This window comes from Zosterops lateralis (genome assembly GCF_965231275.1).
Source record: "Zosterops lateralis genome assembly, chromosome: 3".
NCBI lineage: Eukaryota > Metazoa > Chordata > Aves > Passeriformes > Zosteropidae > Zosterops > Zosterops lateralis.
This window is the reverse complement of record NC_139764.1, coordinates 31,784,284-31,804,784: the sequence shown is the minus strand read 5'-3', so window position 1 is coordinate 31,804,784 and position 20,501 is coordinate 31,784,284. Positions and strand designations below refer to the sequence as shown.

Below are 20,501 nucleotides of genomic sequence, written 5' to 3'. Positions count from 1 at the left end.
TTACCAGATGGAAAGACTGCTGTACAATCTATTACTAATGCAGATTGAAAATTGCCTGCTCAGTTAGTGCCATGACAAACATGCCCCAGCGCTTTTAGGGACTAAAGCTCCTGTTGTAGCTCTCTGGACTGTCCCCCTCATTCTCCAGCTGAGTTTATGAAGGTAACAACAGATGTGAAGAGATTTGGAGAGCCACCAGCACTGCAGTGTTATGCTAAAAGCCAGTGGGATCACCTCAAGAGCAACATGTTTCTAGAACTACTTGCATGATTGATAGTTTCTCATCAACTCCTGTGTTTTTGGCTGCCCTTGACTTGGCCAGCAAGATTTAACACAGAGAAAATAAAAAGAATCTTCTTTTATTTCCACCAGAAAATAGGATTACAAAAAGATCCTGTGCTTTGCAGAGAATTCAAGTCAAAATAAAGCTGAGAATCTGGCTATCAAATCCTTAATATTAACATTACAACTGAGCAAAGAAAAAGGTTTCCACTGACTACACAAAACTGGATTAGATTGATTGATCTCTATCCCTCAAAAATTATTTAAAAAGTTGTGGCTCATGCCTGGTTAACTATGTCATTCCAGCTCTGAATATCACTTTACTGAAAAGATTTTCAGCATATTGAGACCTGTTTGAAGACGACTTTTTGATCCTTTCAGTGCTCTCACAGTCTCATCACAGCGTCCATCCCACTAGGGAGATCCACGTGCTTATCAGAGAATTAGCAAGTTCCAGAACCCCTGCTGTGGGCAGAGACACGTCTTCCCACACTCTGCACTCCGCTGCTTCAGTTCCAAACACTCTTAGCACCCTTAGCAAAGAAGGGAGCACACACTGAGTACACAACATTACCCATAAAGGCAGCAAGAGTAGGACAGCAATGTGCTGGGTGCATGGAGCACAGCACCAGGAGCCAGTTCAGATGTGGACACAGTTTATCTGTAGAAGAGATACGTTCAAGAGGCAGATGTAAAGCTGGAAGGAATATCAAGCAGCTGCTTTTTTATGCCAAAGCACATGTCGTGGTTTGAAAGCAAAACAAGTGAGAGGCTCCAAGTCAGAAATATAATTTAATAAGAAAAAAAGTAAAAAGGTAAAAATAAAATAAAATAAATGCAATAACACAAAGGACCACTGACAGTCAGAATACAACCTGAGCAGGATGGTGGAAGCAGTCCAGGTGAGGTGCTCTTCCTGAAGCAGTGATCCTGTAGAAAGGTCTGGTAGCTCTGCTCCTCTGGGAATCCAGTGGGTCAGAGCTGCTTGTACTGTCCCAAATCCCAGATTATATCCAGGTGAGACTGCTTGGCTCCTCCCCCTGGGTGGAGCATCTCACAATGGGATGATGAGTGTGAAGTGGGTCCTTGATGGCCCATTAAACAGAGATAACTCCTGGAGGGAGTTACCTGTGAGTCATGGGCAAGGCGTTGATGGGCCATTAACAGAAGAGAGCCCAACACTAGAGCACTGCCCCACTTGGTTTTAACAGTTCATGAAGATGGTGATAGAATAAATATTTTGTGTAGATCCTACACTACAACCCAGGGCAGCACAACAGATGAAGGGTGCGTGCACAGCGAAGTGCTGCATTGCAAGGTACGTCAGCAAATTTTCCCATCTTTATTACAATGAATTTAAAAGAGTTTGACCAGATTTGATAGCTGAATCTGTATCTTTCTCAGACTCCTATATTTTTACTTTGGTCTACCATAATTAGTAATTCTTGTCTTTTGTAATGAGAGGAACTTGTGACTAAAAGCAAAATCTGTCTTAAAAGGTTCATGAGAACTTTTCTTGGCTGTTTTTCTTTATGTTGTTTTAAACCATTTCTTAGATTAACACAGATTACTAATTTATTTTTGTTTTACTATCAAACAGCTTTCTGAAGAGCAAAGCAGGATCATGTATTTCCATCTGGGTTTTCTAAGAGTTCTTTCTAATAGCAAAGTTGAAGATAAATAAATCCTTATCTGCAGAATAGAGATGGATTTAACTTAATTCTGCAGTCCTCAAATTCTGGGTGTGTCTGCCAACTCCATGGTGATCCCTGAGTTTTTCTGGGGAGTCAGAAAAGTAGCTCTTGTCAAGAATAAGCATTTTGGAATTGTTTAACAAGCAAAGAATTCCTGTATCCTGTACAAAAAATCCTCTAAGTTCACTGCCTCTCAAATTTCAGTCAAATGATGACAGCTCAGAGTGCACTTGCCAGGCTGGCCTCTACGTTTAAAGCAAAATTGAATGAATTAGTTGAGGTTTTTTTCTCCTACATTAAATGAACAAATGACAGAGACATCTTGAGAGGTTGAACAAATCCACTGGTCTTGATTCCATTCACAGAAGACCAAACAGAAGCCACAAAGTGTCTGTCCCAGTGAGGCAGCAGCTTCTGCCACCTTGTCCTGAAGAAGGTCAGGAAAGGCCATTTGAGTGTCATGTTCATTAGATACCCCCTTGTGCATTTTCTATCATTTGACATGACGAAAAATATCCAATTTTTACTGTTTTGTTGTGAGTCTGAGTCAATTATGAGCATTCAGGGGTTTTCCTTTTGTCATCTGGTGTGTGAGCAAATCTTGTTATAGATTTGGCCACCATGAGCCTCACTTATTTGACACATTTCATTTGTTTGTGGGTTGTCTCTATGTGATACATTTGTCCTTTTTTCTCCCTGTCTCTCTGGTTGTTGGGAGCTTCTCCAGTCAGTCACTTTTAAGAAATCCCACAACAGAGCTCCTCAGGAGAAGTGCTTCTGCTGTTCAAACCATTTCCTCTCTCACAGCATCCATTACATTGGTGCAGTCAGAGAAACACCATCCCACAGACAATGCACAAGAAGCAAAAGCAGTATTTCAGCTTGATATTTTTGTGCCTGTGCTTATTCCCTAATTCTCTCTGTTTTCCAGGGCACCATCAATAAGAATTAATACATGGCAGCTGTGCTGAGCAGTGCAGTTGAATGCATGTTGAGAAGGTAACCCTTTGCTGCAAAATGGCATTTGGGACTTATCATGGTTTCCAGATTTTTCATGCTCTCAGTAACATGCATAATTATTTACATCAGTGACCTATAACTGAGCTTTAAAATATTATAAGTCATCATATTTGACTGCTTCTAGGAGTTTGAGTTACCTGAACAGTGATGAACAATAGCTATTAGATGAGAAGTGACCAAGCAAAATTAATTTAAATTAGCTTGAGATAGCTTTAATAAACTGCTATAAATAAGTGATTTGTGCTATGTAATCTCAGCAGTGAAACACAGCAAGAGATTGTGCATCAACTGCTTAAATAATGATGTTATTGTTATTGCTACTGCCAGATGCTTACAAGGGCTGAGCAACAACTCTTCTTGGTTTAAGTGCAGCTGTGGACAGCCAGATCCTGTAAACAACCAGCTAGTGAGAGCTAAAGCAAGTCTGGCTCACTCAGGGAAGAATAGCTGTAGCAAAGGTCAGGTTTTGCCACGGGCAGGAGGAAGGCAGGCTAACACTAGCCAGGTCCAATAGCAAAACTCCTGGTGCTGCAGGTTTCCATGCTTCTGTGCACTTCAGAGTGGTGGAGAAGGGGGGATTTGAACTTGAAAGTCTTGAAAAAAGTCCTCTGCAGGTAGGATATTTATTGTCAATGAAATGAGAAGGGAAAACATGTAAAGCAACGTCTCCTACCTTGACACTGAAAGAAGCACCAGCATTTGCTATTGGTGTTTTGGCTCTGCCTCCACCATTTTCTTTTGAAATGTAAGTTCTGGTTTTTCTTTCACCTTTCAACTCATCTAGAATGGTCCTAAATATGTGGTGGTTAGTCAGCAGGACTATCTGGTCTAATGGTTTAAGAATGAGAGACCCTTTTATATGAGAAGAGAGTATCTGGTCAGTCTCCCAGTTGGGCTTTTCTTCACCTTGAAGGGAAACCCCTTGCCTTTATAGAAATGAAACCAAGACAGTTACATCTTTCTCCTATTTAATGTAATAATCTTGATAGTAGTGGCCTTTGATTTCTGATATTCACATTTACACTTCAGAACAGTGTGACACAAGGAAGTTTCTGGTTTTGAGTGCTGTGCTGTCATCCCCTACAGGGTACCTTTCTCGTTGTCTCATCTATCTCATAACATTTTCTTGAACTTGGAGAAAAGAATGTGATTAAAGTGGTTTGTAAGAAAGCTATGGGGATTTTTCGTTATAACTCCTGAGATATTTCCATCACATAACTGAAGGATTAAATCTGCCTTTGTAACATTTGCATTTCTCATGTTCATCTGAAGAATGGTGCAGTGTCCAAAGTGGTCATTGGGGGGAAAACTTGAGTCCATGAGAAACAGCCCTTAGTATTTCAGCATTAGTCATGGTGCACAGTTAATGATATCAAATTAAAGTTCAAACTACAGCATGGCTTTTCTCAAGTGACATTAAACCACCTTCTGATTTGCAGTGCAATATGTAATAGCTCCTCCTAAATTTCAGCTCTCCTGTCTCAACTGCACGACCAAATAGAGCAGTTCAGACACAGGTAATTGAGGGAAGCTGTGCAACTGGCTGACTTTAAAAAATCACTGGTGTCTGACTGCAAATTTTGGCATGCAAGGTGAATTGACAAAAACATTACTTGGTTTTGTGTGGGAAGAGAGAGAGTGCTAAAGGCAATCTTGCCTCCAATATGTTGCAGCTGTGTTAATTACCAAAGAGTGGGAACAGCCTTGCCCTCACAGCTGTGGGTGTGATAAAAGAGTGAGTTGGTTGATAGAGAGTTCAGTTCAGAAGGAAGAGAGAAGGAGGGAAAAAGTGAGAGCTGTGTGGAGACGACCATGAGAAGCACCATGAAAATGGTATGAAAGACTTCTGGATAAAAAGGTGCTGATGAATGAAGGCCTCTGAAGTTTACTGAAAAACTCTCAGTGTCATGGCCAGCTCCACAATAACTATTATTTATTTAATTCAATGATGATATACACTAAGTTAGTGCCAGGACCTTGAGATCATACAAATTATGAGAGATGTTGTAAAGAATGTTTGATGTATTGTAAGTTTCAAAAAAGAGGACAAAATCTTGCGATTTCAATGAGGGTTAATTAGGCAAGTTTTGGTCCCTTTCCCTGCACTTCTTGTCATCCCATTCACTTTTATGGTTTTCACTTCTTTTCGGAATTTTTTTTTTTTTTTTTTTTTTTGACATGTCATTTCTTGAAATTCTTCTCCTCTCTCTTTACTTACATTTCTTCCCTGATTTCAGGATTTGAGTGGGAGTAACATTGGCAGGTTTTGGTCCCTTCCGCTGCCCCTCATTTCTTTTCTGCCCATTTGGTTGTAATCGCTCCATTTCCAATTTTTCTGTGGTTTTTTTGAAAAATGTTTCTTTTGATCCTATCTCCTTTCCAGAGCGTTTGTTAGACTTAGTTCTCAGATTTCAAGATTTTGTTCTCTTTTTCTGGATTTCAGAATATCTGTCATTTTTATCTTTTTCTCTTTTATTCCAATGTATCTTTTTTGAAATATTTTGGTTTAACCATGAATTCTCTCTGTGGGTTTTTTTAGTCATAGGTGGAATTCACTGTGAAATGCTTGGCACCAGTAGGTAATCTTTGGAAGAAACTTCCTGTAAGTAATTCTCTGCATCTTTGCAATGTGCTTTGATGAGAATTTTAAATGGGCAATGGGATTGCAAACCTTGCCTACATATGTATTTTTGGTACTAAGGAAGGAAAGAAGTCTTGTGCTAGCTGTGAAAAAACTTAACATATCAAACTCATTTCACACATGACTGTCATCAGGAAAATAAATGGTTTCACCACATTTCTGCTGAGCACACTTGTTTGATTCAAAGCTTTAGATTTTTATTCAAGAGAGACATTTTAAATATAGCATATGTGGTTAAAAGGAAACATGTGATGTCATGTATAAAGTAATTTTTCATATGTGAAATGAAATAATAATTTTAGATTTTTGAAATCTAAATACTTGAAATTTTTCTATTTCCTAACTTCATTTTTTTGTTTTTGCTTTAACTCCTGTGTATCTCTGGAGAGTATGTTGTGGCTCAAAGCTGAAGTGCAAAGTGATTAGGAAGATTTGTCTTATATTGATTTACATTCCTCTACTTAAACCAAGTGTCCACACTGCTGCATTTATCTGTGTGACACTTACTCCATTACCAGGCATACAGGTAATGAGAACTGCTGAAAATCAACTCAATTATTCTAGAATGAGTGCCTGCACTATGCTCTGTCAAGTCAAAATGTTACCTCTGTCAGCCCACAGCCACACGGAGGCTTTTCCAAACATTTGTAAAGTTATCGTGGCTATTTACCACAGATGGACTCTGAAACAGAGGTTGTTGGGATTCCTGGCACAGATACTTTGCTTCTCTTCTTTCTCCATAATGCCCAGCTCAGCAAGAGAGAAGCCTCAGAAACAAAGTGAAGATGCTCTGGTTTTCCCTTTCTATGCCATTTATTATGAATATTCAGCAAATATTTCTTCTAGAAAGTTCTTTGTCTCCATTCCAAATAAGTAGTTCTTCTGCTCACCCTCCACACGTCACCAAGTAGCAGACTGAGGTGCTGTTGTCTTGGGTAAGAATATCAGATAGGCAACATGTGTACACTGATGGCAGAATTTCTACACTTATCTTGCAACACAAACATGTCCAGAACTTAAGCACTAATTCTAACTAAAATGAGGGAGTCAGCAGACTGTGGTGTTTGCTGTCAGGTCTCTGTCCCCTCCACTGTGTGCATCTCTCCAGTACAGACTCTTATTTATCACCAAAGAACTCCAAAAAAACCCAACACCTGTCTTACACATATTAGATATACTAGCTCTAATATGAGCTAAGTGAGTACCTGGGAGGTGCTAAAATCTCACATTGTTGAGGAAGATAGAAAAGCCAACATAAACTAGGAAAGACCCCACACTAGTTTCTTCTCTACTCCCCATCTCTCCTTTTTTCTTCTTCTTTATTTCACGAAAGCTACACCTGTCAGCCAGGATGTGACACAAGCCATCCAGCTGTGTGGCAGATGGCTGAACTGTGCTTTGTCCTATATCCATCAATGCAGAATTATTTATAAATACCAAACCTGATACAGTTAGCAACTCAGCCTGGTTTTGTAATTGGTATATGGATAGTTCTGGGCTTTTTAAAACTGCAAAATTGCCTTGCTTGGCTCAAATTGACATCAAAATTCTTAAAAACAGGTCTTAGATTTAAAAGCCATTGAAGCTGCTGCTCATGTAGCAACATGCACAGAATGCAATGTTGTCTTCTTCTAAATCCTGGGATCTAGTGGATCTAGGCTCCTCCACGTATGTTTCCTCATCCTTACTAATGCACTTGCCCTGGCTCAATCTGTAGCCATTATTATTACCTTTTGCTGCTATTAGAGAGTTACCCCAAGTCCATCAGACATGCCAATAACTCCAAATTTTTTTCATTAGACTCCAGCTGGACTCAGTAAGGTGTCTACTTGTCCTTCTTTACAGCACTGGTATTTTCACAGGTTTGGGTAAGAGCATGAGAGAGAACCTGAGTGGGATCTGACTAACCTCCTGTAGTCTGATTCAGGAGTCCCTTGGTGTCTTGGGACACTTCTTGGAGCACGTTACTTCAGCTTGTGCAGCATTGTAAACTGAAAAACTGCAAATCAAGCCACAGCTTTACTGGGAATGCAAATGTTACAATTATATTAACATAATGTTCCTGCTTGAACCTGTGCTGTCAAAAAAGGTGTTTCCCCAAAGGGAAACAGAAATGATAGATGCAAATCTGACCTTCTCTATTGTCTGTCTACATAAAGATGCATGGCAGGTTGTACAGCTCTTTCACTGCTCTTTGCTGCAGAGGTGTCTGAAGTTCCCCTGCAGCTGCCCATTTTCACAGGTCTAATTCCTTTCCAGGAGAGATACCAAGTATGATGAGGTATTTCCACCTGCATGCTGCTCCTGTCAGGTTTAATAACTTGCTGCTATCACTCAGTCCCATGCTATTACACCTTGAGAGGAGGTGAAGCAGATGAGAGGAGGGGGTTGGTTCATCCTTGTGTCTGAGTCCTGGCAAAAGGTCTGGCTGAGACCATGAGCTATGACTGTCTGCTCTAGATTGTCCCAGAGCAGGGACAGAGGATTTCATGCTGACCTGGACTTTCACAGCCCTGCAGGAAATCATGGTATACCACATATTTGTCAAAGATTGTGCTATCATGACCATTTCTGCCTATTTTTCTGCCCCTGTCTGTAAAGCTCAGCATTCCGTGACTGAAGTATGCATTCTTAAGTAGTCATGCTAGAGACTGACTAAATACAGTGTCCTTTTAGTGCTCCAAGTCATCCTTGGAAGGGAAAACTGGGCCTCTGTAGACTATAAATATCTTTCTGTATCTTCACTGCTAAACATCCCCCATCTAGAAACATCAGCTCAGAAGATGAAACAATATTTTTTTCTTTTATGAATGTTATACTCATGAAAGCTTGCGAGTGAGCAGTTTTGCTTCTGCTCCACTGCTTTTTGACTGCAGGCTTGGAACTGGTATCACTTGTCACCCCAAACAGGGCTCTGCTCCTTGGGTTTAAGTTTGATGGTATCAACTGAGAAATGATAGCAAAAGACAGCAAACAAACCCACCTAGTCTGGCCCATGAAGTTTGTCTTAGATATGCATCAATTCATCAGGTTCACTTTTAAAAGATACTGTTTAGTTTTGTTTTAGAAGTACTTGTGGATCTGCAAATTATCTTGCTGGTTGTACTGGACATATTAGTAAAAGGATAATGTGTTTAAAAATGTGATAATTTTTTTGTGTATTCAAAATTTGGGTTGTGGCAAAAACTAGCATATTAAGTGGAGTGGATCAGTACATTGCCCTCTGTAACAAAAAAAACCCCAAAACCAACATGCTATGTAGATCTATGATTAAATTTTCAAAAAATGACAAGGCTAAGCACGTCCTGTGAACTCCAGTCTTTGGATGCCAAAATTAGAGGTAACCAAACTCAGTGGTCACTTCAAAACCTTTGTAGCAGTAGAAACAATTATAATGGTCATTTCTTTATACATCTTCACTCTTGATCCTGACTTTGACATTAACTGAGATGAATGAATTTATTCTTTAGGCAAAACAGCATCTAGAATGACAACTGCATTGCTGAGATAGCAGCCACTTCTATTACCAGAGCAGACTGGTAATTGTTTCTCTGTTAATTGTTTCTCATGTTAATTGTTTCTTTTTTGAGCTTCTCAGGTACTTTCCAGCTTGGATCAGCTTCTCTTCTGATCTTGTTCTGCTTTAGTAGTAGCTGAGTGAGCAACTTCAATTTTAAAAAGTTTGAATAGTGATTATCTTATGATCAAGAACAGTTAATTTCTTTTCTTGACTGAAGTGACTTTTAGTCAATTCCTCTGTTGGTAGAATGTTCAGTATGGTGTCATCCCAGTTCTGACCCACATGAACTCTCTTGTACTGATACATACCTGGCACTGCTATGTTCTGCCTCTCTCTCTTGCATTCACCAATTAACAACCTCCACTCAAGAATTCATGTGAGTCGTTAATCTTTGTTTAGACATTACTTTTACACACGTACACATGTTACACACATACATATGTATATATTGACATGTATTTAAGTTGAACATATGCAGAACCCATATATAACTATATTGATAAATATTATATGTAAAACAAGTCCCTATGCAAGCAAAAAATAAAAAAAAAGCAGCTAAACTAAACTCATGGACTTCTGTCAACTTTTTGGTATCTTTTCACTGTCCTTCAGATATGGTTGCAGTGCAGATGATGGTATTGCTCTGCTGAATGATCACCTCTTGCTAATGTTTAAATGAAAGGTATTTTTCAGAATAAAATTTTAATCTCTTTCATCATCTGCTTTCCCTGCACCGATTTCCTGGCAATTGGACATTTTCAAATATAAATGAACATCATTATAAACTAATCAAGCTGTTCTAACTGCAGACAGGAAAAGGAGAAGAAAAGGAAAGGACTCTAATATAAAATCATAAAATCACAGAATTGTAGAATGGCTAAGGTTGGAAGGGACCTTAAAGATCATCTTGTTCCAATGCTTCTGCCATGGGACACCAAGGACATTTACTAAACCAGGTTGCTCAAAGCCCCATCTGGCCTGGCCTTGAACACTTCCAGGGATGGGACACCCACAAATTCTTTAGGCAACCTGTTCCAGTGCCTTATCTCTCTCATAATGAAGATTTTCTTCCTAATACCTAACCTAAATTTACTCTCCTTCATCTTAAGGCCATTCTCCCCTTGTCCTGTCACTACATGCCAATGTAAAACTCTCTCCTATTGTCTTTTAAGACACTTTTAGAGACTGAAAGGCTGCTATAAGGTCTCCCTGGAGCCTTCTTTTCTTCAGGCTGGAAAACACTAATTCTCTCAGCCTTTCCTGTATCTAAGAGGTACTCCATCTCTCTAATTATTTTGCTGGTCCTCCTCTGGACTTGCTCCAACAGGTCCATGTTCTTGCTATGCTGAAAACCCCAGAGCTGGGGTCTCACCAAAGCAGAGTGGCAGAATCCTCTTCCTCAACCTGCTGGCCACACTGCTTTGAATGCAGCCCAGGATATGATTTGCTTTCTGGGATGCAAGCACACAACTTTCATGGCTGCACATCTGGCATGCCCTCATGAATACTTGTGAGATTCATGGATGACTATAAAGCAGGATTTCCTAAGAATATGAGTATTTAACAGAAGTTGAAATGCTGGAAATAGGAGTTGCAGAGTTGTCCGTTGCAGGCTAAGCATTATTTCAAAACAAGCAAGTTTGTATGGAAATTCATGATTACAGAGTCCGCAGATTCTCCTGCAGCACCAAGTAAAATCCAGCAAACACAAATCTCTTCCAAGGAGAATTGGGCTCCTGGGATAGAAGGCAGTGATTTCTATTTCACTGCCTGATAAAATGGTAGAATCTGAGTTTGGTTTTCAGGATCATCTGCATTGTCACTAGATGGCACATTGGTCTAAAGTTTCAGATTGTAGTTAGAGCAAATGTACGGACAAACAGCAAGTTATAGATGGGAACCAGCTAGTAATGACATAGTTAATTGCCCTGTGTGTGCATGTGTGTATGTACACATGCCAGTGTATACAAGTCCTGACATACAGGATTAGAGTTGTGTGGATGCTTTTTCTGAGGATCTTTCTCTGTGCATAATACAGTTACATTAGATATAGACACTTGATTTTTATGTACTGGTATTCAAGGCAGGGATGAGGACAGAAAAACATCAAGATGTGTGTCTGACTGCCATCTGTATGTTCTTACCTCTTTTGTGCTTGAAGCAGGTGAAGGTCAGGCCAGACTGTGCATTTCAGTGCCTCTTTGAAGCAGTTTTTGTTTTCTAGGACCTCATATTTAAAAGTACGTGCAAGGTACCTTAGGAACACTAGTCTTAAATGACTAAAAAAGTGATCTGTACAGAACAGAAAACAAGGGGTTTAGTTTGCAGGTAGAGAAAGGTAGGCTTCCTCCAGTGTCTCAATAAAGTGCTTTCAGATGCTATTTTAGATGTCTTTTTCTGAAATTTGGAAAAGGCAATGAGTCAGAGCCCAGAGCACTCTTTTGTGTGCTCTGTTGTGTGTTTATTTGTCTGTATTTTAAGCCATAAGTGCCTCATATTCCTGACTACTGCCGTTTCCCCTGCCCTGTCCCTTCTCCTGCCATTTTTTATGAATAAACCATTTGCTGGCTGAGAAACCCTCTGCAGCTTAGAGAAATAGGTACATTGCACATGAATTTCTGCAAAGCACTGTGACTAGCAACACATTTCAGATATCTGTTTTCTTGTTTGTGGGAAGCATCTTCTCTTTCAACAATTTCCAGTACAGTTGCTTTCTTTTCCAAGATTTTTTGCCTTCATGCAGAGATTACCTTATATGTTCTCTTTTGCTCATAACTGTTTTTCTCTTTACCTATTTTCTGCTGTTGTTTACCCCATGAGTCTGGTATTTGTATACTGAGAAAGTGCTTGGTTTGGGGATTTGAAACTGCTGCGAGCTTTGATTATCAGAAGTAATTTCCTATTCTGAATTCTCAAAAGAAAGCAGAGGGCAAATACATATTAAAAACATAGGATTGAGGACAGGATCTCCTTCTATCTATGGAGAACGTGTTGCATTTCTTTTATTAATAGTATAAGCACTCAACTTATTCTAATTTCTCAGCTCACTGGAAAAAGCCAGGCATGTTGAGAAGCTTACTAATGTATAGAAATAATTTTTGTTCTTGGTAAAGCTGTTCTGTACTGAAGCAGGAAAATCACAGGAGGCTCAGCACATCAGATTCATTTTGAATTCTACTGTGCAGTAAAACTGATCTTGATCTTAGATGAATTAAGTGGCTTTCCATTCCCTCATTACTTTTATCCTTTATGTATTATGTATTTTTGTCCTGAGATGCAGGACATTTACAATATGCAGGGCATTTACAATAGCATATATTAAGTGGAAATTCAGATAAAATCCAGGGGAAAAAAGGTTATTAATTCAACAACTATTCTTTTTCTTTCACATTGCAGAAATTGATTTTGGTAAAAGACCTTTACAGTTGGTGCAGTTGGATTCATTCTTCTCCTTAATTCTGAAATATGACTTGATTTTACCAAGTCTGGGATAGTCTTGAATTTTTAACCTTCAGGAATTAGCTATGTTCTGCTGTGATCTTTGGGTAGGAGCTAAAAGGACTGTCCTAGTTCTTGAAACAAGGAAAAGCTGTAGGACCAGCCACCATTGGTAGTGGCTTTTTACCAGAGATTTTTTAAAGATGGGCTAAATCTTGCCGAGGCTGATTCTCTCATTTTATATACTCATGAGAAAAGGAAATCACATGGAGGTGCCCTCATGGTGCAGGTAGGGGTAAACAGAGGCATGTGTCAATATTTTTTGGATCTATGGAGAGTTTATCCTTTGTCGTCTGGAAAAGAAACCTAAGGTGAATCTTGCTTGTCATCTCTATCTGAGCATGAGAAGGAGTCAAGATTTGTTTGTGTTTTACAGACTGCTTCTACTTGGGATGAAGAACACGTATGTCTTAGTTAGATGGCACTTCTTGTTCTGTTTGGTGTGACAAAATTAGCCAGAAAGAAAAGTCAATTGTGATTAGCCTACGAGGAACCCTGGCAACATGAAGGTAATCTGTCTTTTTGGGCTGTTCATCCATTTTTCTTATATTCCTCAAAATTTCTCTGAAGCCAGTGGAAGATTTGGTCAAGAAATTTAGGATCAAATCTTAGATCCCTTCTAAGAGACATTCATCTGATCCCTTTTCAGGAATCTGAAAAATTACCTACTTATGATTTTGCTCTGATTACTTGTTGGTAATAGATGTTTTCACTCTGGTGAAATAATAAAATTCTACACCTTTATCAGTAAAGAAAAATCATAGAGGATAAAGAGAACACCCAGACAGATGAAAATCACAATGAAGAAAAACTCTAAAGGCTAAGAGGCTTCTTTTGCCTCTATAGGCAACTTAAAATACAGGCAACCTAAACCTTCCTCATAGGTGATAAATAATGTCAGCCAAAATCCTTTCCAAAACTATTATTTTGTAATTAGCGATCAAATATATCAATAGTTTCACTCCAGTACCTTTCATTACTGCAAAGTTAATGGAAAAATTATTGATTGGCAGTTGAAGCCATACAAATTAACTTTGTGCAACAGTAGCATACAGAGTTTTACTACCTGTGAGGAAATAAATGGACATTTCCTATTTCAGGTAACACAGCCACAGCAGTATCTTTCACACACTCTGTCATTCTACAGTGTAGGCTTTGTTGACAACGTTCCTTATTTAATTTGCAATCCATGAAATTATGTCACTGGTATGGACTATTTAATATGAGGAAACCATCTGTGCTGAAACTGTGACCCAAATGCTTCAAAGAAGGTTCAGACTGGAGAGAAAAAGATGGCTTATTCTGATGTCAGACTTACTTGATGCAACACTTTTCCTCATTTTCATTGCTGTCAACAACTCACAGAAGCTCTGTGTGGCTTGGGCAGTAGCTTGTAACAAGGCGCTGCTAGAATTTATTTCTAGGCAGTAGCCCAGCTTACTAAATTTCCCATCATGTGAGTCTGCTGTGTTTTATTGTGTTTATTCCTTGATGGTAGCATTTGTATAAATTAGGAGCTCTGGGAACAAACTTACATTTCTTAGATTTGGAAGATGGTTTTCCAAAATCTTAGTATCAATCACATCACCCAATTTATTTCCATTTTTATACCTAAAAAAATTTTGTTTCCAACAAAAATGAGTTCAAATATGTTAGCTGAAGTTCAGAGAAGAAGGAAAGTGAAATAGTGGCAAATGTAGGGTTTTAGAAATCATGCATGTTCTTCAGTTGCATTAGCTATTTTCTCCTTAGTCTGATTCTTGGGGAAACTATAACTGTGAAATCACATGTAATCTGCTCCCTGTTTACTTAGGAAAAAGCCCCACGGCAATATTCTGTATCAACATGCTTATCCCATTTAAACTGTCATATAAGCAATGAAGACTTTGTATTTTGAGTTTCTTTTTGTCTTTGAGGAATGCCCAGTGTCTGAGCTGTCATCTACAGAGAAAACACTTCAGCATAGGTTCACCAGCAGACCAGCTAGATGTCAACATGAAAAAGAAAACCTCAGATGGCCAGTTCCAGTTTAACAATAGAGCATACGTATCGCTTGGTCCTCTTCTGAGCAAAACATCTACTTCATAGTATCACATGGATTATGTGGCAGTCGATTTAGAAACACAGCTGTTCAGACAAATTTTATCTGCTGATGTTTGGCTGCAACATTAATTTTGTCTTTACGTTGAGCTGTTTATTACAAGTTGGTCATTAATCACAGATAATGATTGATACCCTGAAGATAAATGCTTGAATGCATTCTTCTAAAATTTAAAAATATTTCTGTGTTGATGCATATTCCACTGCTGTGCAAGACAGAATTAAACAAATGTTGTGGTTCTGATATAAGGGTACTGCTGATATATGTCTAATTAACGTACTCCAGATGTCAGCATTATTAAAATCTGTCTGTGATCTGCATAATGGGTAATCTGTTACACTAAGCAAAAATACCTGGTTTTCAGATAACCAGATTTAAAAAACAAAACAGATCTATTTTCATCCTAGAGCATAATGGATACCCCAGAAGAGTCATACTGTCAATAAGATTCATTCCACTGGGGAAAGTTAAGGTTTTTCTACCATTTATATCAAGAAATACCTGATTTGTGTTTCAACACTGTAGAGCCTGACATTAACTCTCTCCTTGCTACCTGAAAACTTCCAAACACTTGTTTTTAACAAATATCACCACCTGTAAAATATTTATGCTTCATAGCAGCAATAATTCATTACTCCTCACCAAATAAATGCAGTTCAGCCATCAGCTGCAGGCTCTCATTCCCCCAGGGACACTTTAATATAAGCTTTATTAGGATGCCTTGGTGTGCGTGCAGTGCTGTTTGGTGATATCATGACAAGTTTGAAGCCTCTAACAAGGCAATTCACATCAGGAGATCGCAGTGGAGGGGCTGTCAGGCTGCCTCCTGCAGCACCTCTGTACAGAGTGCATGGTGTAGCCCATTTGCTGACTCTGAATACTCTGGGATGTAACCATGCTCATCTTTTTTATCCTGAGAGTACTACAAGCTTCAGAGCTTCTGGAAGAATCTGGCTGATTATCTCTCAGCTATGAGAATATAAAAATACAATGAAAATTAGCTTTCAGATCTCTTCTCATGCCATAGACTTGAAAAAAAATTAAATTAGCATAGTGTGTCTAAACTTGTCACACACAATGATGAGTAAACAAGGAACTTCAAAGATAAGCAAGAGGAACGTCTCTAAATAGCTGAAAGATGGATGAAATAAACATCTGCTGATTAAATACTGAGGTCATTAATAAAAGAAGGTTCTTGAATTAGTCATCCCCTTTCTGTCTCTGGGATATTAAACAGTTGCAAAGCTAAATACAGAGGCAGCTATGAGGCAACTGAGGATCAAATCTGAGTTGAGGTACTCTCGACAGTGTGAGACACAGAGCAACACCTGTACTCATTGTGCTCTTCCTCACAGTAGTTATGTAGCAGTGCAACCCCATTGACATTTTACCTCTCCTTGGTTCCAAACCAACAAGTTAATCTCACAAATGCATATTGGGGGTCTGATGGTCTTTCTGTACAGAATTGGCTCCTAGACTGAGCCTAGACTGACACTAGACTGAGGTGCAGGATGGAGAGATGCCTTGCTTTTAAATAAAGTGAATTGATTCCAACTGTACACATTGTACATTGGAACTGTGGATAAAATAAAATTCACCAAATCAGAAGGGAATTCAAATTCTTTAATGCAAAGAGAGCCATGAATATTTACATATCAAAGGAGTTAGTGTTTTTCTCTATAAAAACAATGATTTTCACTGCACGCATCTCTTCAGCCATTCAAGCTAAGGGGGCCAGAGACCTGGGAGCCACTAGTTACCCCTCTGCAGAATTTATCTGTAAAATTGTATAAGGTGATTTTTCTCCTCAAAGTCACTTTCTAAGGAACAGCCTCAGTTTCACTTAAAATATGCCAATAACGTAGCAATGATGTTTCAGGCTCTGTACCAAGGCTTTTTCCTCAAGATATGCCAGTCTCTTACTTTCACTTCTGTACACATTCAGCTTCCAGTAAGACTGTCAAGAAGATGAAAGTAACTGCCTCAAGGACAGACAACCTCAGTCCTTATTATCCCTACAGATTCTTGGTTGTGTGTCTGTCCCTCTTCTTACTGGATGATGGATGCCATTTTAGAAAGCCTTTCCTACAGAGTACCAGCAGGGACCTGTTGATTTCTGATGTCCAGGTAACACCCACTGTAGAAAGCTAAGGATGTGTTCCTATGCAGATAATTGCTCAGAAAGGGATACTTTATCTCTGGTGAACAGATGATGAGAATAGGCCAAGCACCATAATTTTGGCTTCAGTAACAAAACAATCAGTCTTCATAATACAATCTCACTAAGCTGGGCTTTCATAGGTTTGGGTAACAGTGCCAAATGAACAATCATGAAAGACAAAAGACATTAGCCAGCAGTCCAACAAAGCCTCCTATTTGTGCAATTTGAAGATGTGATTGACAATGCTCCTAGCATCTGATGTTCAGCAACAATTCCCAACTGGACAATGATGCATTAAGCCTGTTGCTGCATTTTTGAAGTACCAGTACATTTAGTGCTTGGATTGTGTTTTTTCCAGCTTCTTTTATCATGGGGAGTGACCACCTTGGGGTGGGTGATGCTAGAAATACAGTTCTGGGAAAGAGATGCAGAATAATATAGCTAAACACACCTGGCAAAACACAGAATTTCCCCTTCTACTGAATTCAGTACTTGTCTACCAGGAAATCTGCCTCTCTTTCTACCAAAGATGCCTTCACGTTTATTTTTTAATTACAAGTTGAAGCTTGTTTAGTGATTGAAGTGCATTTACTTGTCATCAAGATTTTCCTAAGTTGCCATGTTCAAGCACATGTTCTCAGTGCTTTAAATGCAAGAAAGAGGAAACCCCTGATCTGAAAAAGTTTTTATTAAAATGTGCAGATGCACACAAAAGCTCTCACAATTTACATGAACTAATTAAACAACCTAACAAGCAAGGTTGAAGATAAAATTAAATGATATTATATTTGCTAAATGAATTGACCTTTACCAACACAATCTCTGAAATCAATTTAGCATACTCTAACCCTTGCAGATTGGCAGTCCTTTCACACCAGGAGTCTAAAATAAGCACAACAGGCGTTTCAGTACCCTCTAACATATCATTAAAACATGTCCCAAGGCATTTCACAACCCATAAACAGTACAAGCATTAGCAATCAATTGCTCATTATAACCACCACATGGCCTAGATGTTATCTTACACAGCATCTTAATTTTCGTTGACCCTAGATCCCTGTTGCTCAGGAGAGGCCCGTTATGTGAACTGGGAAAAAATAACTTCAGTAGAGAACTTTAGCATGCCATAACTTTTGGAGACACGGTATCTTGGTGTGAACTTGCACTTCTGTAAAATATTTGCAATGTTTGAATTGTGTTTCTGAATCAAGTGCCAATTTTTCCTTCAGCCTTACAAAGAGCACCAAATGCTTAAAGCATATTTGAATTTCTTTGCAGTTGTATGGTTTGTAGACAGGCTTTTGCTAACAGCTGGGAAAGAGAGAAAGTCGCAAAACAGAGGTTGTCAATAGCACCTTCATGATTGCTTCATCACTGACAAAATCAAAGAATATAAATGCCAGATGTTCTGACAACCCTGTGCCACAACTTGGCAGTGCTTTACAGTGATGTTCATGTGGTTTCCCAAATCCATGACACAGTACTTCTCTTGATTAACAAGCCTCTTGGCTTTTGTTTGAGCATAAACTACATCCATCTGACTTATGCTACAGTGGGAAAGCTACTTTATCTGAAAACCACAATTAATTTCAGGTCCATTCCTAAAATAAGAGTTGCCAGTAGCAATGTAACTCTTCATCCCTAGCAATAAAAAACTTTCTTGCCAGTGGTTTGTTAGCCATGCAGCTGTGGTTTGGGAAAGCTGCATCTCAGGTGGCAAGAGAAACCCACATTTGTGTGCTGGGGTGCCAAAGGTCTTTTTCAGACCCTGTGACTTTGTCTCTGGTGCAAAACCAATCTGGGTTAAGACATGAGATTAAGGTATCGTTTATCCTTCCCACTGCTTAGCTCCTGACATAATTTTGATTTGTGACAACTAGCACTCTCTGAGACAATGCCTAGGAAGAGTCCAAGGAAAAGCATGTGCCAGAGGCCATTTTCAATACATTGTGTGAACAACACTGCTTTAGGTTTACTTCCTTTGTCCCTTCACTATCTGTCAGCACAGTCCAGCAAGCTTTGTCGGATGCTCCTACCTCAGAGAAACAGGAAAAGACATATTTTGTCTCGTCCTACAAAAACACCTCTCTGACATGTGGCAGCACGGCCTCTAAGAACTGAAAATTGAACTCCTTGTAGAAGCCAGAGGTGAATAGTGATGAGATGCTAGTCAGAGTGATTGTAGCCCCAGCTGCTAGAATTCTGGGCCAATGAATCATTCACTGTCTTTGTTTTATTTACAAGAATAGAAGATAACCTGCCCATCTACTTTCTTGGAAGAAGCAGCTGCTCTTAGCCATGTTCTGTCTACAGATGAGTGTGACTCTACTATGCTGCAGTTCTTCAGTGGAAAGAAAGATTGACAGTACAGGGAGTAGCACATCATGTTTTTCAGCCAAGCCTTTCAATGACCACTCTTTCCATTTTTTTTCTATTTTCTAATATTATAGATTCTTACTTTATTTTTCTGACTGATTACTCTCACAAATTGAGATATTAAGACTGTGCTTAAGCAGGATATCACCAAAACACATCTGGTTTTGGCCGGTGAAATATCCTCAGTGTATAAAGCCAAAAAATCTATACACAGTAGAAGGTGGAATGAAACAAATTCTGCCCTCAGGGTTGTTCAGGAAAGACTGTGCTTGCTCATTTCTTGAAAAGAAATTCTGGGTTTTTCTGAGAAGGAGATAATTTTTTTTTCACACCAGCCTATTTGGTACTGTATTTTAAAAGGTTGAATAAAACAGTGGTTTAGCTATTGCTGATTTTTTTTACAGTGCTGAAGTCTTCTCTCTTTCTCACTTTGTGATCCCAGTGGAGAAGGCTGAGGGTGAACAAGAGGTTGGGAAGGGACACAGCTCCAGAGCAGCCAACCTGAACTGACCAAAGGGATGTTCTAGACCATATAGTATCATGCTAAGCAGCAAAATAGAGAGGAGTTATTTTGGAAAAACTTTTTCTTAGTGACTATCTGGGCATTAGTGTGCTAATGGTGAGTGATTGCTTTTGCATCACTTGGGTAGTTTTCTGTTTTAGTATTTTTCGTGTTTGTTTTCTTGTTGGTTTGTTTTGTGGGTTTTTTTGTTGTTGTTGGGTGGTTTTTTTTTTTTTTTTTTTTTTTTGTTTTTTTTTTTTTTTTTTTTTTTTTTTTTTTTTTTTTGTTTTGTTTTGTTTTGTTTTGTTTTGTTTTTTTTTTTTTTTCCCTTCACTTATTACATTGTCCTTATCTCGACCTTTGGGGTTTTTAATCTTACTTCTGTCTTTTTTGATTGTCTCCCCTGGTCCTCTGGGAGAAATGAGCAAGTGACAGGGTTGGGGTTATGGTCAGTGGGGATCAACCCACCACAGACACAATTATCTGTCTGTTAGTCTATCCATCTCTTAGGAATCCTTCAGGTTTGAATCCTGACACCAGACAATACCCACAGGCACAGAATGGAACAGATGTTTTTGGCTTGGGTACTCTACACAAGACAGCAAGGATGAAAGAATAGCAATTCTCCTTGTATGAGTTTGCAGACCACACACCTAAATATGCAAATACTTGTTCCTAAAAGTTATGACTCCATTTGGTGTTTGAG

General features: G+C 38.9%; 1 protein-coding gene across 1 annotated transcript in view; it reads left to right on the top strand.

The window, feature by feature from the left end:
• The window catches only part of AKT3 (AKT serine/threonine kinase 3), a 380,155-nt gene extending 360,036 nt beyond the window's left edge, over positions 1 to 20,119 (top strand). Inside the window, exon 15 of the mRNA XM_083857259.1 lies at positions 19,957 to 20,119. The gene's annotated coding sequence lies outside the window, so the exon portion shown is untranslated. The remainder of the gene's footprint in view (positions 1 to 19,956) is intronic.
• The last annotated feature ends 382 nt before the right edge of the window (positions 20,120 to 20,501 follow it).